Below are 15,785 nucleotides of genomic sequence, written 5' to 3'. Positions count from 1 at the left end.
GGATAGCCACCGTTCCTGGTGGTGGCCGGGCCCCAGCCCTTCCTCCAATCTGCCTCTCCAGAGGCGGCACAGAAAATGGCCCACAAACTACTTACAAAACCACAAGTTCGTGGTTGGCCTGCAAGTTCTCAGCCATGTTCATGAGTAGTTCCTCATGTGGGCGGTGAAAACACGTAGAGTCCCTACGGGGACAACTTGTTGGCAACGGCCGGTATAATCAACTTGTTGTTAATCAGGTGACGAACTCAGATGATTGGTGTTCATTCATTTAACGGAAATACGGTGCTGGGGGTCCCAACGGGGACAACTGGGTTGCAACGGAGGACCGCTGCCATTATTTGAGGTTGCCTTTCTCATACACCTCCTCCAACTCGACATCCGGATGGCACGGTGGGGGAGGGGACTGGGACCGCATCTGGACACCACGGCCTTCCCTCTTCTTCACATCTAGGGCAAACCAGCCCCTCTCCCCGCAATGTCGGGTGTAGGTCACCAGGTCACCGGGTTGCAGATCACGACCCGGGTGACCCGTTGGCAGATGGGAGTTTACATCCCGGCGAGCCACAAATATCTCGGCCTCCAGGCCCGGTTCGGAAACGAAGCCATATCCCCGCTGAGGGTCAAACCGCCTGACCTGGCCTTCGTACACTGGGCCCCGCACCCGGAAGGTGGCGTTGCGGAGATGATCTTTCTCTTTCATAACGCGTGCCAGCACTTCAGCCCTCTGCTGCTCTCTTGCGGCAATTTCACGGCCCAGCTGGTTCGGCTCTCTGTCCCAGTAAGGGGCGTCTGCATGCCCCTGCGTGCGGGTCGGGCCCCGCTGGACTTCCCCCACACCGGCCACTACCGGTTTCCTCTTTGGGGGGTCCTGCGGTGTCGCGGCCTGGGATGCTGCTTTGCAGCGGTGACCCGGCGCAGCCTCAGCCGAGGCATTGGATTTAGGGACAGCAGGCCTCACCTGCTGGGCCTTCCGGTTCACGGCTCCCACCTCTTCTGTAGCCGGACGGACTGCCGAAGCCGGAACTGTTTTGGGTGCGGCCACTTCCAGGGCCGACGGCTTCCCTTTGCGGACGGGCACCTCCCGCGGGATCTTCCATGGCAGCGGGAGTGGTGCTAGTCGCTCACTGGCAATGCCTACAGGCTGGTCCTCTGGGGCGGACGGGCTGAGCTCCGCTATCGGTGCTGAGGGCAGCAGGCCTAGTGGTGAGGCAGCAACAACCGGTGCGGATGGCGGGGGAGGCAGCAGGGTGAACGGGCGCAGACCGGGCCCCTCAGCCGCAGCGACCGGTCCTTCAAGGACACAGGGGCGTGGGTCGCTTACCCGCTCCTCCAACACTGTCTCCACCTTGCGTCTCCGCACGGCTGCCACTACTTCCTCCATTTCGGCCACCCACCGCTCCATTAGGAATCGGACTTGGGCCTGCAGGCGGCAGCACATTCACACGGTCCAGGCCTCCACCCACGCCACTGTTCCTGGCTTGGGCTCCGAAATTCCAGCCTTGCCGGACGGGACGGACATTTTAACACTGGTGCTTCCAGGAACCGGATGTGTTTCAGGGTCCTGGCGTCCCCGCTTCTCATGCCCTCGGCTACATCAGGCAGGCCTTCACCCGCCCCCCCTTGGTTCTTTCTAGCACTTCCTCTTTGGGGGCGGGGCTTCACTTTCGCGCCTTCCCTGCTCAGGGAAGACGCTCAAGCAGGAAATCTTCGCGCCAAAGTTGGCGGCACTTCAAATTTTTCGGCCGGACGCCGCCGGCGGGCATTGCAAGGCGCACTTCTACCGGTAGGTAGATCGGTTCTATCCTGTTCGTGATGCCAAGTTGTCGCGGACGGAGGGGACGTGCTCGCCACGCTCGGGTCCAAGGCTTCTGCTGCTGCTCGGTGGCTCGAGCGGTGGGCCGGACCCGGGGACTCGAGCAGCGCTCCTCGTCCACGAGTGAAAAGGGGGTGGTTTGTTTCAGGGAGATAGTTCGTGACGCACCCACGGGTCGTGGTGATTTTTGGCACCATCGCTGCTGGTGACGGGGATCCCGGGAGTGATGGTAGGGAGCAGCTAGGATGTTGTCCCCTCCGTGGGTAGGGGTTGGTGATCCCGGGGCCCGGTGGTGTAACGGGGAGGCTGGATGGCTGGGATGCAGGGTTGCAGAGGCAGCGCGCCGCGGTGCCGGATGGCACTGGTGTACTCACTCAGACAATCAATGACAGAGTCTCTGGTAAACCAAACGGCTGGATGGACGGGTCCCGCAGCCGGCTGCAGTGTTTTTGTGCTCTCCCCGGACGGCTGATGGTGGCTGTCTTTCCCTGCACCTTGTTAGAATGTTCTGACTCCTGTGGTTGCCCAGCGGTAGTCTGCTCCCCGGTGTATAGGTACCGGAGGAGCCCGTTTTGCCCGCAGGCGCTGGCCCTTGGATCTCTAGCCTATGGCGGTGGCTGTATATCCTCACGGTGTGGATGTTGCCTTCTGTCGGGTCTTGGTTGTTGGGAAACCCCTGGGGTTCCGGTCACACTCGGATTTGACCGTTGTCGGCGGCTCCAAGCCTAGTCGGGGTCCGATGGCCCTGCCTGTGTGCTTAGCTTCACTCCACTCCCCGGTTCGGTACCGGCGGGCCACCACCCGACCCCGGTCCTACGGTTTTGCAGAGATCCACTAACTCCTGCAGACGGCCACCACCGTCTGCCAACCTTGCTGACAGTGCCTGGGCTCCTACCCAGATACCGACAGTTTCTGACCTCTCACTTTCACCTCCAAACTGAAGCTGTCACTTTTCCCGCCTCCAGGCCTGTGAACTCCTCGGTGGGTGGGGCCAACCGCCTGGCTCCGCCCCACCTGGTGTGGACATCAGACCCTGGAGAGAGGCAACAAAGGTTTTTGTTTGACTGTTGTGACTGTCTAGGGAAGGGGGTGGGTGTGTTGTTATGTCTGTGACTACCTGGCTAGTTCAGGGCGTCACATTTACAAGGATGGGGGGCATATTAAACATACCTGGAAGGGGGACATATTTACCAGAAAGGAGCCCAGTTTAGGGGATATTACTGCATAATGGGGGGAGGGCAGCTCATATGTCTTTGTAGGATTTAGATTGCTAAATATATACATACATATTTATACATCTGACCAACAGGCGGGGGGGAGGGAGCATTTTTAATACTAAGCAATCGCCTCTTTATAAACTGGTGGGTTGTGAGTGGTTGTGTGATCAGTATTTTGCACCTGTGTTGCCCCTATCGTTATTAAGGGGGTTCGCTCCGTCCTCTTAGTGCATTAGTTTCTGTGACCTGGGCAGGTAATTACTGTTGCCCATTTTTGCTGTGGTTAATGCTGATGCACATTGTAATAATAAAAAAAAGACATGGATAACCCCTTTAACTTTACTGTAACTATGACTGGGGCTTCTGTAATAATTATGTTTCTTCTCATTAGTCCCTTTATTTGATTAATGGAGATCCCGTAGTCTGATGAGATGCTGGAGATGTCATTATTATCACGCGCACTACTCCAGTGTGACAATGGAAAGTTTCATTAGTCAAACTCTGTAGACTCGATGGAGCTTCGGAATATAAATAAGTCATACATTTTATTTTTTTTTCTTATGTGTCAAAAAAGTGAAAGTGGCGATACATTGAAATCTGCCATCTCCCCCCTGCTCTGGAGATTCTGATAATATACAGTGAGAAAGACTTTTTTTTTTTACAATGCAAAACTGAAAATCCTCAAAAGACACATAAAACGCAGTGCAAATGCCCATAGATCAGAGGGAAAGGCAGACTATAAATTATAAAGTACAGACACATGTAAAACAGATCCATTTTTAAGATGGAAAAAATAGGCGAGGTCTGTTTGGGGCATAAATGAAGGACTTTACTCTGGTGTAAGGCTCTGAGCATTCATCTGGTGCTGCATAATAACATGAGCTCAGTTCTTCGCACAAAACTGCAAAAAGAAGATTTCATGATGTAGGAATGGCTCAAAATATTTCTACTTAAATTAACCCCTTGAGGACTATAACTATTTTGGCTTTGAAATCATGAATCATTTTTACATTTTTCCACTTTGCATACCTGCGGTCATCACATTTTATTTTTTCATTTCACATAGTTGTATAATAAGGTTATTTTTTTTCTTTGCAAGATCAGTATGTAGTGGTGAAACTAGCGTTCGATGGGCCCCTCCGCATGTTGCATGTTGGTCAAATGTATAGGGCCTTATATGTCCCCCATCCTGTACAAATGTCCCCCAACATGGGCTCCCCCCATCCTGGTATATATTTCCCCCATCCTGGTAAATATCCCCCATTCAGGGCCCATCCTGGTAAATACGTCGCCCATTCTGGCATGTATGTATATATGTTCCCATCCTGGTAAATATGTACCCATACTGGTATATATGTCCCCATCCAGGTATATATGTCCCTATCCTGGTAAATAAGCCCTCTTCCTGGTATATAAGCCCCGCATGCTGGGCCCCTCCTGGTATATATGGCCCCATTCTGGTAAATATGTCCCCTTCCTAGTATATATGTTTCATCCTGGGTCCCTCCTGGTATATAAGGCCTTATCCTTGATAAATATATATAGCACCATCCTGGTACATATATTCCCTTCCTTTTATATATGGCCCCATGCTGGTAAATATATCCCCTTCCTGGTATATACAGTATAGACCAAAAGTTTGGACACACCTTCTCATTCAAAGAGTTTTCTTTATTTTTATGACTCTGAAAATTGTAGATTCACATTGAAGGCATCAAAACTATGAAATAACACATGTGGAATGAAATACTTAACAAAAAAGTGTGAAACAACTGAAAATATGTCTTATATTCTAGGTTCTTCAAAGTAGCCACCTTTTGCTTTGATTACTGCTTTGCACAGTCTTGGCATTCTCTTGATGAGCTTCAAGAGGTAGTCATCGGAAATGGTCTTCTAAAAGTCTTGAAGGAGTTCCAAGATGCTTAGCACTTTTGCCTTCACTCTGCGGTCCAGCTCACCCCAAACCATCTGGATTGGGTTCGGGTCTGGTGACTGTGGAGGCCAGGCCATCTGGTTTAGCACCCATCACTCGCCTTCTTAAAGGCACTTTACACGATGCGATATCGGTACCGATATCGCTAGCGAGCGTACCCGCCTCAACGGTTGTGCGACACGGGCAAACCGCTGCCCGTGGCGCACAACATCGCTTACACCCGTCACACGGACTTACCTTCTCTGCGACGTTACTCTGGCTGGCGAACCGCCTCCTTTCTAAGCGGTGGTTCATGCGGCGTCACAGCGGCAGCCGTCCAATAGAAGCGGAGGGGCGGAGATGAGCGAGTGTAAAGGCCTCGTCACACACAGAGATAAATCTTTAGCAGATCTGTGGTTGCAGTGAAATCATGGACATATTATTCCATTTGTACACAGCCACAAACCTGGCACTGATTATCCACAATTTCACTGCAACCACAGATCTGCCGCAGATTTATCTCTGTGTGTGACAGGGCCTTAAGATCCCACCCACCTCCTTCCTTCCTTCTTTTCCGGTGGACGCAGGTAGGAGATGTTCGTCGTTCTTGCGGTGTCACACGTAGCAATGTGTGATGCCGCAGGAACGAGGAACAACATCGTACCTTCAGCAGCAACGATATTAAGGAAGCGACGTGTCAACGATCAACGTTTTTTGACATTTTTGCGATTGTTGATCGTCGTTTCTTGGTGTCACACGCTGTGATGTCGCTAACGGCGCCGAATGTGCATCACTAACAACGTGACCCCGACGATATATCGTTAGCGATGTCGCAGTGTGTAAAGCACCCTTTAGTCAAATAGCTCTTACACTGCCTGGAGGTGTGTTTGGGGTCATTGTCCTGTTGCAAAATAAATGATGGCCCAACTAAATGCAAACCGAATGGAATAGCTTGCCGCTGCAAGATGCTGTGGTAGCCATGCTGGTTCAGCACGCCTTCAATTTTGAATAAATCCCCAACAGTGTCACCAGCAAAGCACCGCCACACCATCATACCTCTTCCTCCATGATTTACGGTGGGAACCAGGCATGTAGAGTCCATCCGTTCACCTTTTCTGCGTCGCACAAAGACACGGTGGTTGGATCCAAAGATCTCAAATTTGGACTCATCAGACCGAAGCACAGATTTCCACTGGTCTAATGTCCATTCCTTGTGTTCTTTAGCCCAAACAAGTCTCTTCTTCTTGTTGCCTGTCTGTAGCAGTGGTTTCCTAGAAGCTATTTTACCATGAAGGCCTGCTTGCACAAAGTCTCCTCTTAACAGTTGTTCTGGGCATGTGTCTGCTGCTAGAACTCTGTGTGGCTTTGACCTGGTTTCTAATATGAGCTGCTGTTAACCTGTGATTTCTGAGGCTGGTGACTCAGATAAACTTATCCTCCACAGCAGAGGTGACTCTTGGTCTTCCTTTCTTGGGGCGGTCCTCATGTGAGCCAGTTTCTTTGTAGCGTTTAATGTTTTTTGCCACTGCACTTGGGGACACTTTCAAAGTTTTCCCAATTTTTCGGACTTACTGACCCTCATTTCTTAAAGTAATAATGGCTACTCGCTTGTCTTTATTTAGCTGCTTTTTTTCTTGGCATAATACAAATTTTAACAAGTCTATTCAGTAGGACTATCAGCTGTGTATTCACCAGACTTCTGCACAACACAACTGATGGTCCCAACCCCATTTATAAGGCAAGAAATCCCACTTATTAAACCTGACAGGGCACATCTGTGAAGTGAAAGCCATTTCTGGTGGCTACCTCTTGAAGCTCATCAAGAGAATGCCAAGAGTGTGCAAAGAAGAAGGTGGCTACTTTGAAGAACCTAGAATATAAGACATATTTTCAGTTGTTTCACCCTTTTTTGTTAAGTATTTCATTCCACATGTGTTAATTCATAGTTTTGATGCCTTCAATGTGAATCTACAATTTTCAGAGTCATGAAAATAAAGAAAACTGTGTGAATGAGGTGTGTCCAAACTTTTGGTCTGTACTGTATGTTCCATCCTAGGTCTGTCCTGATATATAAAGTCTCATTCTTGAGATATATATATATATATATATATATATATATATATACACACACATATATATATATATATATGTATATAATATATATATAGCGCCATCCTGGTAAATATATTCCCTTCCCGGTATATGTGTCCCCATCCTGGTAAATACATTCCCATCCTAGTATATATCTCCGCATCCTGGTAAATATCTTCTTCCATGTTTCCATTCTGTCTCTAATGCAAGAAAAAAAAAACACACATTCTACTCACCTTCCCTGGTGACTGGCAGCTGACATCAACATCTGTGCTATTGCCACCCATGACATCACTGTCATGCACCCCAGTCATGGTACCGCCAACGTCAGATGCCAGCCACTGTTTGGTCGGTAGTTTGTATTGTAACGCAGGGACCCAACTGGTCTCTGTGCTGCAATTATTGCAATTGGTTGTGCGCCCTCAGATACACATCCAGCTGAAGCAGGGGCTAGGCCCCCCACCACTGGGCCCAGGCATGGTCACGACCCCAGTGTCTGCACTTGTTACATGCCTAAGTATGGCCATCAGTAATAGACTGTGAGCTGGACACTCTGCACCACATGTGTGTGACCATCGCCCTATACAAACTTTTCTTGTGTGCAATTTTAAGGCCACATTGACATGTTGAGGATTTGGTCAGTGCTTCACATCAGTACTTGTAAGCCAAAACAAGGGATGAGTGAAAAATACAGAATTGGTGCATGTGTTTCTATTATATGTGACGCCCTGGCAAAGCCAGGTTGTCACAGAAAGAGTTAATCCTCCTTGGTAACCTGATCCCACACCGATGCAGCAAGACAAACCACAGCCCCCAGTGTAAGAGAAAAGCAGAGCAGAGGGGAGGGGCTGGAGCAGAGTGTTTGGAGAGACAGAGAGAAGAGAAGCCTGGAGTTGTAGCTCCCAGGCTGATAGTGAAGCGTGCTCCGAGAGGGCCGGGACAGGCTGCGAGTGAGGAAGGGGCCAGAGGTAGCCGGGCAGGGTAGTGGCCCCCCGGTACCTGGGTGACCCGGATCACTGCAGGGGAGTGGATTCCCCGTTCCCGGCTGAGGAGAAAGAGGAAGAGAGTGGAGAGAAAGGCACCTGGCTGCAGGGAAAGAACAGGAGCTGCTGCACCGTGTGTGGGACACTAACACCCCCGTACCGAAGGCTGCAGACACTGGCAATTCCTAGTTTACCAGTGACTCTGTGTGAAATACTTGTGAGTACACCCGTGCCCTCGGGCACCGCACCGCAGCACTGTGCCCTGCTCCCTGCTTACCCCATCACCGGGCCCCAGGACAACCAACCCCCCTACCCACGGAGGGGAGAAATAACAACCAAGCTGTTCCCTGTCACCGCTCCCGGGATCCCCATAAAGAGCAGCGGTGGTGTCCACAATCACCACAACCGTGGGTGGCGTCACGGACAATCTCCCTTAACAAACCCCCTTTTACTGTGGAGCCTGGGATCACAGACCGGGTCACGCCACCGTGATACCCACAGAAGTGACTCTGTGGCCCGGATCTGAGTACCCCTGGTCCCTGGGCGACACATTTGGCGTCACGAACAGGATAGAACCCATCCAGTTACCTGGAGGAAGTGCGCCTTATTCTGGACTGTCAGCGGTGATCCGCTGCAAAAGTTTTGAAAGTCGCCATCTTTGCCGCCATTTTGGGCGCGAAAATCTCCTGCCCAGCGCCTTCTTCCCCAAGCGGTGGGCGCGAAAAAGAGGCTCCGCCCCCTGAGAACGCGGGCGGAAGTGAACCTCCGGAGGACCGGAAGCGAAAGGAAAACTTTAAAAGTTGCTAGAAGGACTGCTCCCGAGTACCAAGGGGGAGCAGGAGGAAGGAACCGCAGTTTATGTGACCAGGACTGTAAAGGCAGGGACGCCAGGACTTTGCCTAATTCCGTTCCTGGACAAGCAGTAGCCGCAACCCCGATGACATCTTACCCGGCTCTGGCAGTTCGCCCAGCCGCCACGGTGATGACGTCGGCTCCGGCAGTCCGCCCGGCCGCAACGGAGGTGGCACCCGATTGGAAGTCTGCCCCAGATGTGGCGCCAGCCGCTCCCAGGTACCTCGTCCTGGCTGTGGAGCAGCCGGAGTGCACCTGCAGAGAGGAGGAGCAGGCCAGTGAGAGATGGAGCCCTCGGCAGTTAGCGAGGCCGGTTGTAGCCGTCGCCGAGGGCATCCAAGTGGGCCTGGCTTCTGAGCAGGAGGCAGAGCACGGAACCCGTGCCCCGTACTGGGAGTGGCGGCAGCGGCAGTGGTAGTGGAGCATGGACGGCTACCCACAAGTTAAAAAGTTGACTGTTTTATGGACTGTCACCCCTGTTGAACGCCCTCAAGTTCAGGAGGAGGCCATCTGCTCCACAGGTGTGGGGTGGCAGAACGGTTTAAAGTTTTAGAAAACGTACCTCCCGATGTGGGAAGATGTATGATTGTAATGTGTTGATTTTTCCAGTTTTAATAAATGTTGGTGGCCAGACGGCCCGAGGACGGGCCGTGTTTTACCAAGGGGGTGTGTGACGCCCTGGCAAAGCCAGGTTGTCACAGAAAGAGTTAATCCTCCTTGGTAACCTGATCCCACACCGATGCAGCAGGACAAACCACAGCCCCCAGTGTAAGAGAAAAGCAGAGCAGAGGGGAGGGGCTGGAGCAGAGTGTTTGGAGAGACAGAGAGAAGAGAAGCCTGGAGTTGTAGCTCCCAGGCTGAAAGTGAAGCGTGCTCCGAGAGGGCTGGGACAGGCTGCGAGTGAGGAAGGGGCCAGAGGTAGCCGGGCAGGGTAGTGGCCCCCCGGTACCTGGGTGACCGAAGGCTGCAATTCCTAGTTTACCAGTGACTCTGTGTGAAATACTTGTGAGTACACCTGTGCCCTCGGGCACCGCACCGCAGCACTGCGCCCTGCTCCCTGCTTACCCCATCACCGGGCCCCGGGACAACCAACCCCCCTACCCACGGAGGGGAGAAATAACAACCAAGCTGCTCCCTGTCACCGCTCCCGGGATCCCCATAAAGAGCAGCGGTGGTGTCCACAATCACCACAACCGTGGGTGGCGTCACGGACAATCTCCCTTAACAAACCCCCTTTTACTGTGGAGCCTGGGATCACAGACCGGGTCATGCCACCGTGATACCCACAGAAGTGACCTCGTGGCCCGGATCTGAGTAACCCCTGGTCCCCGGGCGACACATATACATTTCCTCTGTTTGTTCCACTCCTGAATTTGACTGCTGTAAAATACTGACCAAATACCGAACTTGTTTGCATGAGGCCTTTTTTACTGTTAATTCTTAAATTTGGGAAAATATTTAATTTCTCTTTCTGTGGCTTTGCTTTTAATGTGCCTAAGCACTATCAGAAAGGTAGTTGCTAAGTACCTGCCTGTTGTGCCAAGTGCCGATTTCTGCTGGCATAAAGCGGTCACAGACTGATTCAACAGATTCTGCTGATGTCATGTCGACAGCAGCCACTTCTTTTGCTACCGTATATTGACTGCTGACATCATACTGATTGACAGCCGTCTCACCACTGCTTAACTGCGAGGAGCCGGATGTCAATCAGTATGACGTCGACAGAGCAGCCCGGAAGAAAAAGAGCAGCTCTGTTGACGTGGAGCAGCTGATCAAAATTATACTTAAAATTGCTAAGTCAGGTTAAAATCATGAAAGAAAAGGTACACACTATCAATAATCCCTGCAGGTCATTTTGGAACTACCAGATCTTATTTGACACACAAAAAATATACATAAGTGCCCACTTAGCCAATCAATGGCTATGGCAGGTGAATGCCAGACCAAGATAATGTGGGAAATCAGTGAGGGTGACAATTATTTATTTTATTATTTAACCGGTCTGAGTCTTTTTTGGTATTTTTTCTTTGTGCCGTTGCATCTTCGGCCTCTTCATGTAATGTCAGGATTCCCGGCCATGTCTAGGCCTCAGAGGTCACTGCGTGTTGTAGGGTCGTGGTGTGAAAACCGGTCACTGGGAATCAAATCAGCCAGAAAGGTAAGGGATGAGGTATTAATAAAAAAATAACTAATACTCACCTCTCCGCCTACCACACTGCTCACTGTCCAGTCCTCTCTTTTCCGTTGCGAGTCACATCTCTGGCCTCTTCACTATAGGCCAGGACTTGTGGACGTGTCCAAGCACAGGAGGTCATTGTGCATTATAAGGTCATGGCTCATGTCTTGACATCATGACCTTACAACCTTTAGTCACCTCTGAAGCCTGGATACGGAAGGAAGTCATGGCTTCTAAAGAAGAGACCAGATATGTGGTGCATGACATCGTAAAGAAGAAGATAGCAGAGCAGTGGGGAGGTCGAAAAGGTTAAATATTATTTTGAACGGCTCTGTTCCAACTTACATACAAATCTGGGTTGTGAACAAACCTATTGAACAATCTAGTTTGTAACCAGGGACTGAATGTAATGGGAAAATCTGTACTCATCTCAGACTGATTTTGCCTGTGAATTAAAAATATAGAGAATGAAAGATAAGTCATGATGGAGTAATAAGTAGATTTAGATTTTTATGCCAAAATTCTTATTTTCTTGTGTTTTATTGATTTTTGAAAAATAAATAAATAAAACAATGATTATTCCTTAGCCTGGAACTTATTTTATTCACTAAAATGTGATTGGTGAAAGAATTGTCCTTTTTTGGGTAAGCTGATCACAGCGCACTCTGCTGCAAACCCACCATTAATCAGATCAAGAGCATATATATTGGACGAATGCAATCCGATAAAAAGAAGGATTGCACGGAGACCAATGTTATTCAATGAGGCAGTGCATATCTGTGTATTTTCTCAGCTATATTCGGTATGAGAAAAAAATTGCACCTTGCCGCAATTTGACTGCCATAGTTACAGGAACGTAACTATAGAAGGGGCAGGGGTGGTGACCGGGCCTTGGACACAGTGATCTGCCAATCCCAGTGCTTGGTTCCGCTGAATTTACTTAACGGCATGGACCCAGGATGAAAACCCATATACCAGGATGGGTGACAGATATACCAGGATGGACCCAGGATGAAGACATATACCACGATGAGCCAAGGATGAGGACATAGCAGGATGGGCCCTAGATAAAGGACATACATACCAGGATAGGGTCATATATACTAAGAAGGGCCCAGGATGAGGACATACATACCAGGATGGGGACATACACTGTCAAGCAAAAGGATAACAATGTTTTGAACTTTTGACCTTTGGGCTCCATATCTCACTATCAGCTACAGCTTTGAAAGTGACACTACCTTCATTTTACAGACAATCATCTTGGCTATCCCATACATAAATTTGACTTACTTATTGTTTTGCTCCTGCTGGTGAAAATTCTTTTTCTTCCTGTATATTACAAATTATAACCTGTTCTCACATTCCCTAATATCTCAGTGTGTTATTAGGTTGATTTCCAAGGGAAACGTCATTGATTTGAATCAAGGAGCAGCCATGAAGAAGATTTCCAAAGAAAAGAGAATCAGCATCATCTATCTCATCAATAGCGGTTTCTTGGCCACGAAAATTGCCAAACTGCATCATGTGAGTGTCATGACAGTTGTAAGATTCTAAAATGAAGTCCATCCACCCATTCAAAAGCCAAGACATGGACATCCAGGAAAAATATAAAAATATTGGAATAAAACAGTAGGCTCATCACAAGGTCTACAAGTTCTGGCTCGATAAACACAGAAGTGGAGGTGGCTCGTATGCTTCATAACAGTGTGGATCATAGATGTCCATGCAATCACCGTGTGGCACACATTACACAAGTTTGGAATGATGGCCCAAAAAAGGTGAAGAAGTCTAGACTTCAATATTGTCATAAGAAGCATCACCTCTAGTTTGCAAAATATACAAAAGTTAACAGTAGAAGATTGGAAACATGGGATTTGAAGCGATGAGACAAAAGTAAATAGAATAGTCCCTGATGAGTGCAAATGGGTTTGCAAGAAACAAGGGAAAAAGGGGCAAATTGATTGAGAAACTTAATAAACTCTCAAGTTTCGTGGATTAAGTCTGATGACATGAGGTTGTTTCACAGCCAATGACGTTAGATACTTAACAAAGATTCATGGTAGTGTCAATGCTGAGCTATATGTGAGTATCCTACAAGACAAATTACTTCGTACATTTGAGTATTATGGGTATGAAAATGACAACATAGTGTTCCAGCAGGACAATGACCCGAAGCATACGTTGAGACTGATGACGAAATGGTTCAATGACAATGAAGTAGAGGTGCTGGATTGGCCCCAAAGTTCCTGGACCTCAACTCAATAAAACACTTTTGGGTAGAGTTGAAGGAAAAGCTGTATACATACCCGAGTGTGTCAACTAGAATGCACGAACATGTAGAAGAGACATGGGATAAGATTTCGGTCAAGACATGATTGAACCTGATCAAGAGCATGCCCTGAATTATTCACTCAGTGTTGAAAGCCTAGATGTGGATTTACAAAATACTGACAAAATAGTACAAATTTAAATTTTGATTTTTAGGAGCAAAACAATAACAATGCAGTGGCATGACAAGAATCTGTATAACTAATTATATGATAAATTGTTGCAAGTTAAATTTATGTATGAGATAGCCAAGAGGATTGTCTATAAAATTAAGGTAGTCTCACATTCTCACATGGTGAGATATGGAGCTTGAGAATCAAAAGTTGAAAACATTGTTTACCATTTGACCATCATTGTATATACCAGGATTGGCCCAGGATGATGGACATACATATCAGGATGGTCCCAGGATGCAGTACATATATACCAGGATCAGGCCATCTATACCAGGATGAGGACAAATATACCAGTATGAGCCCAGGATGAAGACATATATACCAGGATGGGGACATATATACCAGGATGGGGACATATATACCAGGATGGGGCCATATATATCAGGATGGGGAACATATATACCATGATAGGCCCAGGATGACAGACATATGTACCATGATGGGCCAAAGATGAGGGACACACATACGAGGATGGGCCATATATACCAGGATGAGGACATACATACCAGAATGGGTCCAGAATGAAAACATATATACCAGGATGGGGACATATATACCAGGATGAGGACAAATATACCAGGATGGAGAACATATATACCAGGATCGGGTCATGGATGAGGACCTACATGCCAGAATGGGCCCAAGATGAGGACCATATATAGCAGGATGGAGGACATCCATACTAGGATGAGCCCAGGATAAGAAAATATTTAGATATGCTCTCGTGAAATGTTCAACCAATCTGTAATTGAGTAAGGACCTTCAACCACCCGTCGGCGGGGTAACATAGTAATACAAGAAAAAGTTGAGTTGAAGCCCTTTTTTCATAAAAAAGTTTCTTTCTTTATTAAATCATTTTTAAAATGACATACAGGAGAGCAAGATAATTCGTTGACGTGTTTCGGCGTTTAGTCTTAATCGATATATACTGAAATGGGCCCAGGATGAGGAGATCTATACCAGGATAGGGCCAGGATAAGGACATTCTGTATATACCAGGATGGGGACCATATATACCACAATGGGGGACATATATGCCATGGACATATATAGCAGAATAAGGACATATATACCAGAATGAGCGACATTTATACCAGGATGGGGAACATATATACCAGAATGGGGACATATTAACGAGGCTGGGGTCTAGGATGGGGGACATATATACCAGGATGGGGGACATATATACCAGGCTGGGAGACCTATACCAGGATGGGGGAAATTTAAATCAGGATGGGGGATATATATGCCAGGATGAGGACATATATATCAAGATGTGGGATATATTTACCAGGATAGGGGACATATTTACCACGAAATGGCCCAGGACATTAAAACATAATGAAGGGCAAAGAGAGGCATTGATTGTCTTTATAGGATTTTGAATGCTACAAAGGCCCACACATTTGGCCAACATGCGGGGGACCCATTTTGTATCGGGGAGTTTAGTAACACCACCGCATACGGACCATCAGTATGGCATCTGATATTTACGGCTACATTACAATTCTGTAAGATGGGAAACTGTAAATGGTTTTGTAAAAGATTAGTATCTGCTTAGTAAAAAAATGGATTAAATATGAACAGCACATGATTGACAAGTGAGAAAAATCGGCCCACTTTTCTGGATGAGAATGGGATCATTTTTTTATATTTTTGGGCCCCAACCTAAGGGGTACTTTGCACACAGAGATAAATCTTTGGCAGATGTGTGGTTGCAGTGAAATCATGGACATATTGTTCCATTTGTGCACAGCCACAAACCTGGCACTGATTGTCCACAATTTCACTGCAACCACAGATCTGCCGCAGATTTATCTCTGTGTGCAAAGTACCCCTAAATCTGTAGGGGAATCCAGCAACAAAGATGATTTATTTCTCTCTCAGCATGGCCAGAGAGAAGGTGAAGCATTAAACAAGTAATAAATGTAACAAGTCCTCCAGAAAAAGAGCCTCTTTTTGTAATCTCTCAACCACCCTGGCTAAAGCCTGATTTACATGCTGCAATGTATCATACAATGTGTAGGCGGGGTCACGTCGTACAGTGCCTACAAGTAGTATTCAACCCCCTGCAGATTTAGCACGTTTACACATTCGGAATTAACTTGGCATTGTGACATTTGGACTGTAGATCAGCCTGGAAGTGTGAAATGCACTGCAGCAAAAAAGAATATTATTTCTTTTTTCTTTTTTTTAAATTGTGAAAAGTTTATTCAGAGTGTCATTTATTATTC

Source organism: Anomaloglossus baeobatrachus, chromosome 1 (genome assembly GCF_048569485.1).
Source record: "Anomaloglossus baeobatrachus isolate aAnoBae1 chromosome 1, aAnoBae1.hap1, whole genome shotgun sequence".
In the NCBI taxonomy this organism is placed as follows: domain Eukaryota; kingdom Metazoa; phylum Chordata; class Amphibia; order Anura; family Aromobatidae; genus Anomaloglossus; species Anomaloglossus baeobatrachus.
This window is presented reverse-complemented; position numbering follows the sequence as displayed.